This window comes from Oryctolagus cuniculus, chromosome 5 (genome assembly GCF_051225735.1).
Source record: "Oryctolagus cuniculus isolate XC-2025 breed Fujian yellow rabbit chromosome 5, ASM5122573v1, whole genome shotgun sequence".
Lineage (NCBI taxonomy): Eukaryota > Metazoa > Chordata > Mammalia > Lagomorpha > Leporidae > Oryctolagus > Oryctolagus cuniculus.
Window position 1 is genome coordinate 124,075,162 of NC_142871.1, and position 17,731 is coordinate 124,092,892.

At 43.8% G+C, this 17,731-nt stretch overlaps 1 protein-coding gene across 1 annotated transcript in view; it reads left to right on the forward strand.

Moving 5' to 3' along the window:
- Window positions 1-17,731, forward strand: part of CLIC5 (CLIC family member 5) — a 168,743-nt gene that overhangs the window by 6,744 nt on the left and 144,268 nt on the right. The window lies entirely within an intron of this gene.

Here is a 17,731-nt window from a genome sequence, read left to right on the forward strand (position 1 = left end):
CGCTAAGGATAAATGATCAAATTTCTGACTGCTTTTATTTCAGTATATTTTCCTAGTTTTCTTTAATGTGTGTATCTGGGCTAGCCTGGCTGCATGACTCACAAGTTGCACATTCAGATGTCTGGAAATGGAGCCCTAAAAGGGTCTTCCTGTTGCATGACACTCTAAGAACAGACAACTCTAACATCACTGACAAGGACGTGCAAAGTAGTCCTTGGAATCCCTGTGAAAAAGTACAAGTCTGAGCCTGTCTCATGGCTCAACTGTCCTTTCATAGAACCAGTGAAGCATAGGAAAATGAGCCAATGAGTGGCTTTGAAACAAAGATTTCTGTTCTTGTCATAATTTCTTCTTAATTGGAGTTCTGGGAACACAATCAAGACCTGGTGTTATTCCAGATCATTTTCTCGGTGCCCAAACAGCCTGGTTTGCTTTGTAAATTGATGATATCTGTCAAAGAGACCACGGAATCCTAGCATTATAACAAGAACATTGAAAGCCAGAAAAATCAAGAAATTTGATCAAGCATGCCCTTAAATTAATGGTGATTTGGGCTTCAGGCTCCCAGTCCAGGGTATAATCCTTTATGTTGGTACTTGTAGCCCAAGGTGCTGGGACCCCATGAAGATGCTTCAGAGACATCCTAAAAGTCTATTTTGTGGCAGATGGTCTCAGAAGGACTAATGAACTCTAAGAAATGTTAACTATCACTGAGATCCATTCTGGTTTCCCTGCCTGGGTATTCATGCCTTGTTAGCCCACAAGGGAAGGGTTGAATAGGCTATGGAGTAACCCAACTCCTTTTCTTTCCTCTGAGTCATCTGCCTAAATCTTTCAACATCTTGAGAAATTGTGATGCTATAGTTTAAATGCGGTTTGTCCCCACAAAAACTCATGTCAAGCTTGGTTCCCACTGCAGCAGTATTGGGTAGTGGGACCTGTTGGGAGGTGTTTGGGTCCTGGGAGCACATCCCTCAAGAACAGAGCATGTCTTTCTCACAGGATTGAGTTCTTGATCCCAGGTAGACTGAGTTTGTTACAGGGAGAGCAGGTTGTTACACAGTAAGGTTGCCCCTCTCACTTCTCTTTTGCACTCATGCTCACTTCCTTTCTACTTTCTGCTGACAGTTGAAACCACATTTGAAACCTCGAAAGAGACAAGCAGCTGCAAGTGCTGTGGTCTTGGACTTCCTGGTCTCCAGAATCATGCGCCAAAATCAGTTTCTTTATAGATTACCCATTTGGAAGTATTCTGATATAGCAATAGAATACAAGACACATGAGAAGAAGCATTCACAAAAGAGTAATAAAGAAATATTAATGAAATCATCATGTGGGGATATCAACTCTGAAAACAGTATTGATACTCTGAAATAAATGACCTCAACTAAGATTCATATATGTTTTGAGATCGATCGATTGATTGATTGATTGATTTGAAAGGCAGAGGAGCAGAAAAGGAGACAGAGAATCAATCTTCCATCTGCTGGTTCACTCCTTAGATACCTGCAACAACTGAGGCTGGGCCAAGCTCAAGCCAGGAGCCAGGAATTTCATCATGATCGCCCACATGGGTGGCAGGAACCCAGGTACTTGGTCTTTCGTGTGCTGCTTTCCCAGGTACACAAATAGTAAGCTGGATCAGAAGCACAGAGTAGCTGGAATTCAAACCAGCACTTTGATATGGGATTCAGTCATACCAGTAGTTCTGTGCACATTTGTCCCAAGCATGCACATTATTTCCAAGGGAAGTTTTTAGTCATTTTTCCCCCAAGAGATTAAAAACTGTCAATTCATTCACAATTAATCCCCCCACTTTAGCAGACAGTATCACCAACTGTCCAGGTACCTTTAAAGTGACTTAGATTTCTGTTTTTCCTTCACTTCCCAATAATCGAACTAATTTCACTTCCTAAAATGCTTTTTCCTTCTTTCCATCTTGGTCACCATGTCATCACGACCACTGTTATCCAATGGGTCACTCTGCCTGTGGACTTATCTCCCTGCCAAGAAGCTTCTACCAGTCACCAGAGTGGTCCACATGTGCCTCTTTAGCGCACAACAGGCTATGTCATTCCCTTCATTCCAGCCATACAGTGACTCCCCATTGTCCCCTAGGAAGCAGGCCATGATGGCATGAATACATAAAAAGCCTCTCTTGATCCATTAGGCTTTTATTCAAGACCTTATCACTTGCCAGTCCTCACTCAGCTCTTGTCTTGAAAAAAATTGCACACTTCATGTTGCATCCTGATTCTAAGCCTTTGCTCAGGCTTCTCCCCTCCAAAGCTCTCCCGTCCTAGGAGAACCTCCTATACTCTTATCTACAACTTAGCAGTCACCTCTCCAGGGAAAGCAGGTCTGGGCCTCCTCTGTTTATCTCCTGCTCTTACTTCCATGTAGCAGTTTGCTGGGGCTGCCATGACAGAGGACTACAAGCTGATGGCTTAAACAGCAAAAATTTATTTTGTCACAATTCTGGAGGATAGAAATCCAAAATCAAGGTGTTGACTGAGTTAGTTTCCTCTGTAGATGCCCATCTTCTGCTGGTGTCTTCTCATTGTCTCCCCTGGTGCACACCCATGTTCTAATCTCTTCTTACAAGGACACCACTCACTAGGACTAGGACCTACCAAAAAGACTGCATTTTGGCTGCTTCCAGGCCAGCTCTCTGCTATGGCCTAGGAGTGCAGTGGAGGATGGCCCAAGTGCTTGGGTCCTGCACCCACATGGGAGACCAGGAGAAGCACCTGGCTCCTGCCTTCGGATCAGCATGATGCACCGGCCGCAGCATGCCAGCCGTGGTGGCCATTGGAGGGTGAACCAACAGCAAAAGGAAAACCTTTCTCTCTGTCTCTCTCTCTCTCTCACTGTCCACTCTGCCTGTCAAAAAAAAAAAAAAAAAAAAAAAGACTGCATTTTAACTTAATTATCTCTTTGAAGAGGTGCTGGAGGTTAGGACTTTAGCATATGAATTTGTCAGGGAGGACTTGGGCCTAGTTGTACCTATAACACTTAATACTGTAATCACTTTTGTGCCTCTTTATATCTCTCTAGCTGTGAACTCTTGAAGAAAGGACTGCCTTTTATCCATTCTCATATACCTACTTCATGACATACTTAAATGCTGGTTGAATGAAGGAATTAGGAAGGCAATAATTCACCCCCAGGACTCTTCAGGGCATTGAGGAAGGAGGAAGGCTTGTGCCAGTGGCCTGCAGCCCTAACAAGAGTGGACTCTGGGCTCCTGTATGAGTTTGTATGGCTGCTATCACAGATTACCACCAACTTGGTGGGTCAAACCATAGAAATGTGTTTCCTTTCTTACTGTTCTGGAGGTGAGAAGTTTGAAGCTAAGGGACTGGCAAGACCAGTCTCCTTCCAAAAGCTCGTGGGGAATTCTTTTCTTGCCTTTTCCGGCTTCTGGAAATCTTTGGCGTGTGGCTGCTTTACTCTAGTCTCTGCCGCCACCATCCCACGGGTTTTTTTACTCTTCATTTATGACATGTTACTGGATTTAGGACCCACCCTAATCCAGGATGATCTCAATATCCTTGGAACTTCATTGCATCTACAAAGACCCCTTTTTCAAATAAGGCCACATGTACAGGTTCTGGGTGGACCCATCTTTTGGAGAGTCTTTCTTCAACCCACCACACCCCCTGAAGGAAGAATGAGCTGGGTTAAGGCACAGGAACTTTTGGACAAAGGAAGCCAGCCCCCTGATTCATATCCCACCTCCCCAAATGCAAGGGGGTTCTGTGAGAATCCAGTGGATGGCCTGTGCCTTCATCTCTTTCATTCTCAGAACTTGTGAGAAGCTCTGGCACGCTCCTAGCCTCATCCTGAAATTGGTCAGAAAGCCAACAGTCTGAGTGCTTAATTTGATTTGTTGAGCTCAGGATGGCAATCTGAGGACTTGAGGATTCACACAGTGCTTGGAGATAAACACTGCAAGGAGCAGCCCATGGAAGCAGTGCTGTCACAGCTAATTTAATGCATCTTTGTTCATGATAATTTACCAAATACTCTTCTGTCAACTGACATAGAAGCCAAGCTAAACATAGGGAACAGGAGAAAGTGAGTAGTGTCAACCCTGGGGGAGGGAGAGAGTACTAACCAGCAAAGATGTGATTGTTAGTCAGAATATTCAGAGTGGGTGGACAGTGTTAGGCCAATGGATAATTCACCAGAGATCATTGTCTGGACTCTTTTTTTTATTTAAAGGAAGCTCACCAGACTGCTAACTCCTTGAGAGACAGCATCACAGCTTGCTTATCTGTATTGTCCTGTGGGACAGTGATTTTATTGTAGGCAGCTCTGTAAATGTTGGACAAAGTGAACTGAGCAGAATGGAGGGAAGATGATTGCTTGAGAGAGAATTGCCCATTGCCAGCACAAAGGCTCCCACCATTGAGCATTGCATGGAAGGCCTTGGGATGTTCTGGCCCTCGCAACATGACAACCCTTTGAGTCACACCTGCTATCATGCCTGCCTCACTCCTTTTGTCCCAGGAATGTGCAATTCCCCAAACATCATCTCTCCATCAGACTCCTCCGTCTATAGCACCTTTTTCCAGCCCTCTCTTCCTCAACTTTCTGGACTTCTATTCCTTGGGACTCTGTCTCTGAACCTCAGGTTATTCTGAGTGACACTCTCTCAGTGCTCATCCTCATCCGAGCACTGTCACCTCCTGTTACAATGATCTGCTTACAGGTGTGATTCATTCAGTTCCTCATTAGATCAAAAGCTCCACAAAGAAATCACTGTCCAGTCACACCTTAGGCACCTGTGGACCCCCACAGTTAGTGGAGAGTCTGGCCCACAGCTGGGGCTCATAAATATTTGTTGAGTTGAATGAAACATATTTGGTTATGGTTCACTCTATAGAGTGAAATGATTGAGTTCCATTGCCAATGAATGGTTAGCCATGTGTGTGTGTGTGTGTGTGTGTAGAGAAAGACATATATGTATGTATATATATGTGTATATATATATATATATATAAGCAAAATGATAAGGTTTTATAGGGGATAGGGCATTTGTCAGAACGGACGGGATAGGGAGAGAGTGCCCAATGACTAGGACTGGGGGAGAGCGAGGTTACCTGGTACCTGGTTGAATGGAGAGAATAAACCTGGGAAGGGCAGCTGGCTAACTCAGCAAAGAGCAGAGAGCTGAGCACAACCATATTTTAATTCGAAAACTTTCAGATTATCTTCAAAGTGGTTGTTAAAATTTGTGTGTAACTTCTAGTTGCTTCCCTTACAGTCCTTGACATCGTCTGTCGCTCCCCCTCTTCATGGAGGAATGACACTAAACCCTGCCTAGGCTTCATATCCGAGTCACGGCACCATTATGTCGCTCCCCCTCTTCACGGAGGAACGACACAGGACCCTGCGCTGTTCTTTTGTCTGCTCGGCCCTCCCCGGGTTTGCTGCTGGTTCTTCCCAGGTTGGCTACTGTCCCTTCCACCTCCGTGGAAGGGCGGTTCCCCCTGCCACCTTCCCTACTTCCGCAGGGGAGCGGCACATTGCCGGCCGGCTCTCTCGGGGGCTGCACAGGTGTTCCTTCAGATAGATGTTCCTGGTGCATGTTGTCTCTCTCCTCCTTTATAGTCCTCTTCCACCAATCCCAACTCTGCTACCCACACGCCGAGTACGCTGCTCTCCTCCAATCAGGAGCAGGTCCTGCAGCTTGTTGGTTGAACTGGAGGCAGCTGTGTAGAAGCTGTTTCCTCCTCTCCCAGCGCCATATTGTGGGAGAGCAGATGCATAGAATAAGTCTTAATTCGAGTAACTTAGTCTAGTCCAAGCTGCTCCCCACAATCGTCAATCTTTAATTTTGGACACATGCATGTATAATGGTATTTCTCTGAAGCTTAATTTTCTTTTTCCTGATGACTAATGATGCTAAGAATCTATTCATGATATTATTGGCCATCTTTTTCTTCTTTGGTGAAGTGTCTCCTCAAATATTTTGCTTACTGTTATCATTTTAGTATTTTGTCTTATTGTTGAATAAAAAGCTCATTTATACAGTCAAAATAAAGTTTGCTTTGGTCTAAATGTTTTGCAAATATTTTACAAGTCTGTGGCCTGACTGTTCATTTCTGTAAACAAATGTCTTTTGAAGAGCAGGCTTGTATTTTCAGGAACTCCATTGTCTTGATCAACTGTGTGTTGCTATAACACAACACCTGACACTGGGTAATGATAACGAAAAGAGATTTATTTGGCGCATGATCCTGGTGCCTGGGAAGCCTGAACACCATGACACTGCTGTCTGGTTGAGTAACAATATGGCAGAGGAATGGGGCAGAGGAATGACTTACAAGAGGGAGCACATGTGTGAGCAAGGAAGCAAGAGACTGGGAAAGGTTCAGGCTTACTCTCTCATAACAGCATCGTGCTTGGAGAACTCCATTAGTCCTTTCCATGGGTAGTGACCCAGTGAGCCAATCATCTCTTAAAGGCCCCACCACCCTAATAATGTTACATTGAGGATCAAACTTCTAGCACGTGGAACTTTGATGGACATACTCAGACTAAATCAAAACCATAGCATCCAATTATCAATTCTTTTTCCTTTTGTGTGTACCAAAAATGCTTGTCTAAACCAAAGCCACAAATATTTTTCCTTTTTTTTTCTTCTAGAAGTTTTATAGCTTTAGTTCTATAATCTACTTCAAGCTTATTTTGCATATGCTACAAAATGGGGTTTATTCTCTGTGTCTCTCACTTCCTTTTTTAAAAAAGATTTATTTATTTATCTGAAAGCCAAAGTTACACAGAGAGAAGGAGAGGCAGAGAGAGAGAGAGAGGTCTTACATCTGCTGGTTCATTGCCTGATTGGCCACAACAGCTGGAGCTGCACCGATCCAAAGCCAGGAACCAGGAGCTTGCTCCAGGTCTTCTCACCCAGGTGCAGGGGCCCAAGGACTTGGGCCATTGTCTACTGCTTTCCCAGGCCATAGCAGAGAGCAGGATCAGAAGTGGAGCAGCCAGCAATACACAATAGCTAAGACATGGAAGCAACCTAAGTGCCCATCAACCAAAGACTGGATAAAGAAATTGTGAGATATGTACACTATGGAATACTACATGGCAGTAAAAAAATAATGAAATCTTGTCATTTGCAACAAAATAGAGCAAGCTGGAAAACCTCATACTTAGTGAAATAATCCAGTCCCAAAGAGACAAATACCATATGTTCTCCCTGATTTGGGAGAATTAAAAGTGCTCCTAAAATAAAAGCTATAGAAACAAAATTGTCACTTGTAGAATCAATGACTTGAATAGTCTTTGACCTGACTGTTGAGGGATAGTTTATTATTGTTACTTTTTATTTTGTGTATTTTTTTCTGTTTTCTTTCTTTTTCTTCTCTCTTCTTCATACTATATGCTGAACTCTCTTTATGTAACATAGAGTTAATCATATGTATTTTAAGTTAATTGGAAAAAGATCCCAGTTAAAAATAAGAGGGGGAATAAGAAGAGAGGGAGGAGAAGGTCTATAACTGTAAAGCAGTGTAGTTCTGCATACAGTCCTTCAGACTTACTTCTGAGGGTACAGCCTAAAAACTTGTCATGGGACTCCAAATCCATAAAAATCAGTGGTATAAATGCCATCTTAACTGATAAAATGGTCACATTAAATGTTAAAGACAACATATGGATAGGTTTAAGTGTAAAAGTGATCACATAAACAACATCAAGTGCCTGGTAATAATAACAGAATTAAAAAGGAAGGAAAGTCCAATATGGGAAGCAGTCTACACAGCAGACTCCTAGAATGACATTCACTGTAAATAACACTCTGACCTCAGAATCAGCCCTTAAGGCTTCCTGGTCTGGCTGAAAGGCCTGTGAGAGCATTTCAGGCATGGAAAACCAAGACTCTGTGGCAAAAAATATCCTACACGGAGGATCTCTGTGAGACCTCAGTGGAAAGAAAGGATCATCAAAGCAGGACATCTTCTCTGAAGGGAGGAGAGAACATCGACTTTGCTTATGGCCGTGTCCAAATACCAATGGAGTCTATGGTCACAGAAGGCTTCCATAGTCTTGGCAGCCCATGGCAAGAGCCTCGGGTGATCACTGACGTCATATATAAGAGTGTTAATTGTTAAAGGAACAACAGAAGTCACTGTGCACTGACTCCTCATGTAGGACCTTCATCCCTAATGAGTTGTACTATGAGAATCTACTGCAAATTTTGTTCCCAAACTGTACTGTATATATTGTGTGTGTGCATGGATGAAACTTGAAATCTGTGCTTAGGAGGGAGTTGGTCCTCTGTATATAAAATCAAACTAAAAATGAACCATAATGAAGAAGGAGATGGAAGAAGGAGAGGGAAGTGGGATTGGAGTTGGGGTGGGAGGGTGGGTATGAGGGAAAGAACCACTGTATTCCTAAAGTTGTATCTATGAAAAGATGCATTCATTAAATAAAAACTTTAAAAAAAGAAAAGTGGAGCAGCTGGGACTTAAACCGGCATCCATATGGGATGCCAGCACTGGAGGCGACAGCTTTAGCTGCTATGCCACAGCACCGGCCCCTCTAATATTCTTTTTTTTTCTTCTTAAAGATTTTTTATTTGTTTATTTGAGAGATAGAGTTACAGACAGTGAGAGGGAGAGACAGAGAGAGAGGTCTTCCATCCACTGGTTTACTGTCCCGATGGCCGCAATGGCCAGAGCTGCGCCGATCTAAAGCCAGGAGCCAGGAGCTTCTTCCAGGTCTCCCACGCAGGTGCAAGGGCCCAAGGACTTGGGCCATTGTCTACTGCTTTCCGAGGGCACAGCAGAGAGCTGGATCAGAAGAGGAGCAGCCAGGAATAGAACCGGCGCCCATATGGGATGCCTACACTTCAGGCCAGGGCTTTAACCCTCTGTGCCACAGCGCCAGCCCCTCCTCTAATATTCTTATACACTAACTTTATCCTCTTAGTCAATTAAGGGTTTATATTGATTGATTTTTTTCTTTTGATTATGAGTCGAATTTTTCTAGTTATTTGCCTACTCTGTTAATGTATTTTGGCTGCCAGATATCATGTTGCTGAATATTGGATTTTGTTGTGTTCCTTTAAATAGTGTTGGGCCTCATTTTGTGATGCAGTTAAATTACTGCATACTAGAATGATCATTTGATCCTTTGGAGGCTAACTCTTAAGCTTTATAAGGGTGGATCAGGAAAAGCCCAAGTCAAGTCCCAGTCTAGAGCTAATCTGGATCCACTACCAAAGCAATATCCTTTCTGAATGCCCTCCATACTAGGAAATTTTTTCACTCTGTCTTCCAGGAACAAACTTAGCATTCTTATGTGAGATCCTGAAATTGCTCCTTCTATCCATTTCCAGTTCTTTCCCTGTGTATGTACAAATTAGGACTCAGCCAACAATTCAAGGGGATCCCTCTGCAGATCTCCAGAGTTCTCTCCTCTCCCCACCCCGACCCCCCATTTATAAACCTGCAACTTCATCTTCTCTGGCATTTAGATCTGTAAATCCTAGCTGCCGGGACCTTTCCAGATGCCAAACCCCACTGTCTGCTCAACTCAGAGATACTTCCAGTATGTGAGTCCCCTGCTGCATGTTCCCCAGTGTTTGGAAGCCACCATTTCACATGTGTTTTTCTGCTATTAATATTCTCATTTCTAAGGGTGAGTCTGGTTTCTTTTCCTCCATCCCAGACAGAAGTGGAGCTGTTACAACTCACTATAAGAGCCCCATTTCTCTTGAGCTGCTTCTCTTTTCTTTCTGGAATGTCAGCCCCTTGAATTCAAGTATGAACTGAAGTTAGGATTATAAAACCATGAAGCTCAGCTGAACTAAAAGCCAAAGGTAATGACTTTAAAGTGGTGGCATGGGATGACAGCTATAACAAGGTATTTTGACTTTCTGGAAAGATTCCTTCCTGATCCTTCTTTCCACTCTTTCTTAAAAATATGTTGTCTCTTGGAAAACCTTTATCTTGTACATTAAGGTCTTAGTTGTCAAGAAATAGGAAAACCAAGGCTCCAACTAAGGTTTGCAAAACACTTTTTATACCAAGGGACATTTGGATATTTATAACATCATTTGTGGGCCATATAAAATTATCAATTTAAAAATTAGCCTGATATTGAGGTCAGCATTGTAGTGCAGTGGGTTAAGCAAGCACTTACGACACTTGCATCCCATATAAGTGTTGGTTCAAGTCCTGGCTACTCCACTTCCAATCCAGCTCCCGGGTAATACACCCAGGAAAGCAGCAGCAGATGACGCAAGTGCCTGGACCCCTGCCACCAATGTGCGAGACCCGGATGGTGTTCCAGGCTTCTGATTTCAGCCTGGCCCGACCATTGTAGCCATTTGGGGAATGAACTAGCAGATGAAAGATCCTCTCTCTCTCTCTCTCCCTTTCTCTCTCTCTCTGTTCTTCCCTCTCTCTGTATCTATGCCTTTCAAATAAATAAATAAATCCTTTAAAAATAATAGCCTGCTATAGATTTATTGAATTTGAGTCCTGCCTATGGTTGCTGTGGCAGGGCCAGACCAAATTATTTCCAAGGCCTTATATGGCTCACGGGCCAGACATTACCCACCCCGGTTCACTAATACAATCCTAAATGCAATATTATTTCATCGTTAACTTCTTGACATTAAAGCATCTGGTGATTCCACTAATTCCTTTGGAACAACCCTACAAGATGAGCACTTTCTTAGAAATGGAAATGGAATCTCTTTCTCAGACTATCTTCTGACACCCCCCCCCCACAAGTCTCAAGTGTCCAGAATCTATCAGCATGTGAATTACAGGGTGTACATGGGAAAATGTTGACAAGTGGCTCTGTTCCTAGGTCAATGACATTCCCTCAAAACTATGAGAAATTTACCCTATGAGAAGAACATAGCCCAGAAACCAAGTGCTGTGTGCATTCTTATGAAGACAAAAGTTATAAAGCTGGACTTGAGCCCATGTCTTCACTTTAACCTTCATAAGCAAGGCCCTCTCATCTCCTTTCAATGAACCTTTGGGTCAGCAGGAGGACCAGGCCTTTCAGAAGCCATCAGCCTCTACTGACCAGGTTTGGTGGCCAACAGTCACATGGTAACAGCCAAAATAAATAAGAGAGTGCATTGTTTAGGAAACCACTCATGTTCTAAGGCTTCAGTAATTACACCTGCAAGGTAAACAGATAAGGTGCTAATAAATAACTGGCGTGAGGGAGGGCCTTTTGTTCATTGGCCTACAGCTGCATGTTTTCCCTCTACAGAAATATTTGTGTTATATCCTTCTATGGAGGTAAGAAAGGAAAGAATGTAGTGGGTTGACCTCTAATACTTACAATTAGCAACTCTATAAACTGGTTTGGCTCTTCTAGAACTGTGTTATTCAAAAAGATAGTCACCAACCACATAAATTTATAAAAGTTTAAGTTAATTATAGTGTAATAGAAGTTTAAATCCACTTCTTCAATCACAGTAGGTATATTCAAGTTCTTAATGGCCATGCATGGTTAGTGGCTACTGCATTGGAAAATGTAGATATTGGACATTTCCATCCATGCCGAACTTTTGTGGGACAGTGCTACTGTAGTAAGACTCATCTGTTACAGAATCCCAGGCCTTTATCTAGGCTTTATTCTTGTCTGAAAATAAGAGGTGGAAAGATTGGGATGAAATGCCCACAAAATAAAGAAATCACCAGTGAAAGTTATTCATGACAACAAATAATATCCATGATCAAAGTTTGAATGAGCCCAGTGGTTTAAAATGATCACCATTTAGGCAAAGTGTTACAACCACCATTCAGGCCGTGCAAATCACAGTAAATCTGTCAACATCCCTTGGCCATGCCCAGACCCACAAAGAGTCCCTCTGAAGCAAAGTGGAGCCATAAAGTTGCAGAAACTTCTCAGTGGAAGGTGCTATTCCTCCAAACACTACGGCCTTATGCAGTCACACAGACCAGGATCCTTCATTGGCAACCCTTCTCCCCAGTCAAAACAACTTCCCAGATGCTCAGTGCTACACACAACCTATGGCCATACAAAGTGCTAATGTGTAGGGAAGGAGTGATTGATCCTGGACAAGCAGGAGGTTGGAAGCCTAGGTAGATTGCACAACTCAGCACCATGAGTTGGGTTGTAAAAGTCCTGTGGGAATTTAGGGAGAAATGGAGAGGGGGAATGCAAACCAAGTAGCAGCAATACGCAGAAGGTATCCAGGATCAGTAAGTGGCTCACATAACCAGTTCGAGGGAGCCATGATTAAATGATATTGAAAAATTATTTTGCAAGGCTTTGTGCACCAAACTAAGGAGGCTGAATTTTACCTTGTAGGCAACGGGAAATCATCACAAGTTAAGCACAATCATGACTGGGAAGCATCCACACACAAAGGAAACTCTAGTATAGCAAGGATAGAAGCAGTAGACCAGTTAGCAGGCTAATATGAATGCCATGTCATACAACCAACGAGAGATGATGAGGGTTTGAATTGATACAAGGAACAGTGAGAAATGCACCAAGGATGAATTTGGAAAGCATGTAGGAGGCAGAACCTCCTGAGATATGGTACCTAGTTGAATGTGGAAGGCCATGTGGATTACACCAGAAATTAGAGCAAAGTTTTTTGGCAGATGTGGGCGCTTTCCTCAACATTAAAGCATTATTTATTTATTTTTATTCATTTGAAATGAAGAGATATATAGACAGAGACCTCCCAAACACTGGTTCACTCCCTGAATGCCTGCACCAGCTGCGACCGAATCAGGACAAAGCAGGGAGCTGGGAACTCAATTCAGGACTCCTATATGAGTGGCAGGGCCTGCTGCCTCCCAGTGTGCTCGTTAGCAGGAAGTTGGAATTGGAAGTGAAGCCATGACTCAAACCGAGGCACTCTGATATGGGATGTGAGCATTCCAACTGGTGGCTTAACTGCTGCACCAAATGCCCACTCCTGTCTTCAACATTTGAACATGCCCTTGGATTGTACAAGTTGATTTTTTTAGGCAGGTATGCATATAGATATGAAACTCAAAAAAAGAGCAAGATTAGATGTGGAGATTTCTTTGCTGTGTACAGATGATAGCTGCAGTTGCAATGTAAACAGGTTTGAATATTATTTAGCTCCCATACTCATACAGACATTTAAACCCCAAAGTAATACATTATTATTGGTACTAAATAGGTAGTAACTTAATCTGATTATGTTGTTTATGAGGTAGGCCTAGAGGGTGTCTCAAAATCACTGGGGAGCCTGCCCTCTAACAGTACCTCCCTGGAGGGGGCTGAGTATAAAAGGCTGAGTTGGGGCCAGTCGTTCTCTCTGCTTCTTGGCTCTCCTTGGGATCCTTCCTCCATAGTGCTCTACCATTGCCATCTGCCACCTTCACAGAGGCTAAACCAAAGGGGCTGAAAGATCCTGGGATCTGAACCTGCAAAGCCATGAACCAAAATAAAACCCTTTTCTGCATAAATAGCTTTCCAGATGTTGTAGTAATGGAAAGCTAATGAATACACAGGATCACCCCTAAAGACAGTAAAGTCCCCCCAAGGATTTTCAAAAACGTTATGCACAATGCTATGTTGGTAAATGATTGATAATGGGCTCTCTGGTGGGGAAAACTCTCATTTGTAGCATTTGCTGATTTCTGATGTGTAAATACTCCCACCATAGCCAATTTCAAGCCACCAATGTGATGTCATTGAATAGAAAGTTGGGGGATAATAGGCAATTGTCTCTCATGAACTGGGACAAGCTGCTGCACACACCATGAGTTGCGTAGATGGCACCACACACAAGACACTTGGCTAAGGGGGCAAGGCAGGGCTGGCCTCCAGCCAAGTCCACCCAAGGAGCCAGTTTCCTGCACAGTTGCCTCTGCATGGAGGTGCACCTTATTCTGCTTTGTCGAGAGGAGGACCCTAATACTAATTATGAACACTGAATTCAAGAGACACAGAATGGAGCCCTGAGGAACACCGACATTTATGCAACAGGGAAAGAAGATCCCACCAAAACCAAACCAAACCAGACATGGGCATTCAGGGCTGAAATCTAAGTGCTGTCTCTTTCTAGTTTGATGTCAAGTTTCTTTACATATCTGTGTCTTGGTTTTACCACTTAAAAATTGTGGTAAAATATGCTCAACATAAAATTTCCTGCATTAACTATTATTAGGTTCAATGGCATTGAATGTTTCTGCATTGCTGTGCTACAATCACCACCTCATACAAACAGAACTCTTATTATCTTGCAAAATTGAAGCTCTGTACCTGCTAAAACATGGCTCCCATTTCCCATCTTCTCACAGCCTCTGGCATCTACCATTTTACTTTCTGTCTCTATGAGAAAGACAGAGATAAAAAGAGATCTTCCATCTACTCGTTCATTGCCCAAATGCCTGTAACAGCTGAGGATGGGTGAAGCCAAAATTAGGAGGCATAAATTCAGTCAGGGTCTCACAGGTGACCAGCAGGGATCCAACCACTTGAGCCATCACCTGCTACCTCTGAGGGTATGCATTAGCAGGAGGCTGGAATAGGAGTGGAGGAAGGACTTGAACCTAGACATTAGATATGGAGTGTGGGCACTCCAAGTGGCATTCTTTTTTTTTTTTTTGATAGGCAGAGTGGACAGTGAGAAAGAGAGAGACAGAGAGAAAGGTCTTCCTCTTCCGTTGGTTCACCCCACAATGGCTGCTATGGCCAGCGCGCTGTGGCCGGCGCACTGTGCCGATCCAAAGCCAGGAGCCAGGTGCTTCTCCTGGTCTCCTATGCGGGTGCAGGACCCAAGCACTTGGGCTATCCTCCACTGTACTTCAGGGCCACGGCAGAGAGCTGGACTGGAAAAGGAGCAACCAGGACAGAATCCGGCACCCCAACCGGGACTAGAACCTGGTGTGCCAGCGCCGCAGGCAGAGGATTAGCCTAGTGAGCCGCGGCGCCGGCCCCAAGTGGCATTCTAACTACTCTGCCAAGTGCCTGGCTACAGGTTACTTTTTTAAAAAAAAACATGTATGTATTTATTTATTTTAAAGGCAAAGTGACAAAGAGAGAGAAGGAGAGACAGAGAGAAAGAGACAGAAGAGAGATCCTCCATCCACTGGTTCACTCTCCAAATGGCCACATCAGTCAGAGCTGAGCCAGGCTGAAGCCAGGAGCTAGGAATTCCATCTTGGTCTCCCACATTGGGTGGCAGGGGCCAAACATCCAGGTCATCTTTCATTGCCTTCCCAGGAACATTAGCAGGAAATCGGATTGCAAGTGGAACAACCAGGACTCAAACCAGAACCTTGACATGAGATGCTGGTATTACAAGTGGCAGCCTAACCCACTGCACCAAAATGCTGCCCTCCCCCCAACCCTGGAGTTGCTTTCGTGAGTGCCAGTTAGTCCCTCCAAGGAAGATAAGATTCTGGCCATAGACTGCCTTATGAAAAATCAGTTTGAAATATTATCTTCTAACCTACCCCCAATGAGCACTTTCCAAGTAACAATCTCAGTGCAAAACAGTTTTGTTCATCTCAGTAAAGGGTTTTGAACAGAAACTGTTGGTCCTCTGACCAAAATAACTTGGACAGTTTCTTGCTGACTGCTGAGCACACAGCAAGGCCAGCTGATCTTAGATTTCATGAAGCCGTATCTAGTTTTCAGAGGTTGTAAACTGGCAAATCTCAATTAGAGAGCTCTTCAGGGCCAGATTACAGAATGAAATGCCTCTCCCAGGGTAAAGTTCTTGTCAGCCTCCCAAGGCAATTGGTCCCAGCAGCCACCGCGCACAACGACTAAAAATAGACACAATATAAAAACCCCAGCTACCAGGAAAGCAGGGACAAAACAGTCTTGCCTGGGGTTTTCCAGGACCTCATGGGACATGACGTGGTTTCTGAAGCTTGAAGTGGATTTCCTGGGAGGGATTGAAGGCCACTGAAGATTATGACAGGCCTCAGAGATGACCAAGAGGAGAGCCTCAGTTTCCAGATGTGCAAAGAGAGATTCTGCCTTACTCAGCACCACATCACTCTCCCGTCTGCCTACTTTCACCAGGCGATTGGGTTAATCACGTTGAGAGAGCGTGGCTCACTTCCTGCCTTCATCCAGAGCCTGCTCAGCTCTCACCTTCTTCCCCATCTAAGAGAGAACCTCTGTATGGCTCAGTTTCTTTGCCCTCCTACTTGTCTACACTGGCATCGCACTCTATTTACTGCTGATCTGACTGCCCTATGAGAGCACTGGCCAGCTCCAGTGGCAGGGTCTTGGCCTCTGATGGGTCTGGTACACAGATGACTTTATAGAGCTTGTCTTGGGTATCAGCTGCTGCCCTCTACCTTCCCTGTCCTCTCTTTCTGTCAGTCTCACTAATTGGATGTTGGCCCCTGTGTATTTGACCTCTGTCTGATCATTTCTCCCGGAACTTTTCAATGTTTATCTCTTCTCTGTGGTCTCAGAGATTACATTTGTGTTCCAGTTCTATTGTATTTCTCGTCTTTGACAGTTGCATTATTGATTTTTTAAGAACCCCGGTGTTCTTCTTTGTTCCTTTTTTCAAGCTTCTCATACTGCATAATGAAGGCAGAGAGTCAGCCAGCCTTCCTTTAGGATGAGCAGGAGAGATCTCCAAAGTCCAGAGCAAGAAAGCCTTTACCCAGGGCACTCCCTTGCCCACGCTGGAATCATGCGCTCTCCTTACAGCCTCAGCAGGCTCCCTACAGTGACAACATTCCCTCTAGAATGTTTCGCAAATGCCAGGATTCTGGTGCCCTGCACCGAGCCCAGAGGTGGAAGTTGGCTGCTGTCTGTTGTTCTAAGACAGATTTTCATGGAGTCCATCTACTTGAGCCCCATATTGCGCCTCTCACCTGCTCTGAAGGACTGGCTCCAATCAGCATCCAGCTTCTCTGGGGACGGGGCAGACAGCCTGGCTCCTCTCTCTGTAGGCCCCTTGGGATTTATCTTGGGCTCTGGTATATTCTGTCCTCTACCATCAACCAGGATGTCCCTACTTGCCTTTTCTCTTCCAGAAGTCAATCTACATCCGTTGTCCAATGGTGACCCTGTCTTATTTCTTAACACTCATGAATTTTTTCATACTTCTATACTTTCATTTCAGCAGGGTCTCAGGAGAATATTCTAATCTTTGTGCATGAATAAAGGCTTCTAAATACAGTTTGGGATCTAGCAAATTTAAAGGGTTTGAACAAGGCCCTTTTGCAGGACTTCTCAGTACCTTTGATTTACAAATACATATTACAAATCTCTGAAAGAGAGGGAGTGGTACTGAGAAGTTACCAAGTATTTGGCAACAGGAATGTCTTTCCATCAGAGAAATTTTATTGTGCCAACACTCCAAGAAATATACTGTGTGATATAGTGGGTTAATTTACTAGTAGCATGCTAGCCCTGGAATTGTAACACAGTAGACATTAACAATGTTTGCTGAATGAATGTGCAAAAGCAGGTTGAATAAATAAGAGTCACTTCTTGGAGATGATGCCTGAACCCAAACAGAGCCAACAGGGGAAAGAACATTCAGGCTGAACTCAGACTAATGTGACTGCTGGATGCCACTGGCCCATTAGCTTCTCTAAATCCCAATTTGCTTACCTGTGATCTGGGGATGCTATCTGCTTTTCTGTGTTATGAAGTCGTTGTTCGCATCAAAGCATAAAATATATGAGACAATATTTTATAAAATGTATGGCACAAAACAAATACAAAAAACTACTGTAGTTGTGAA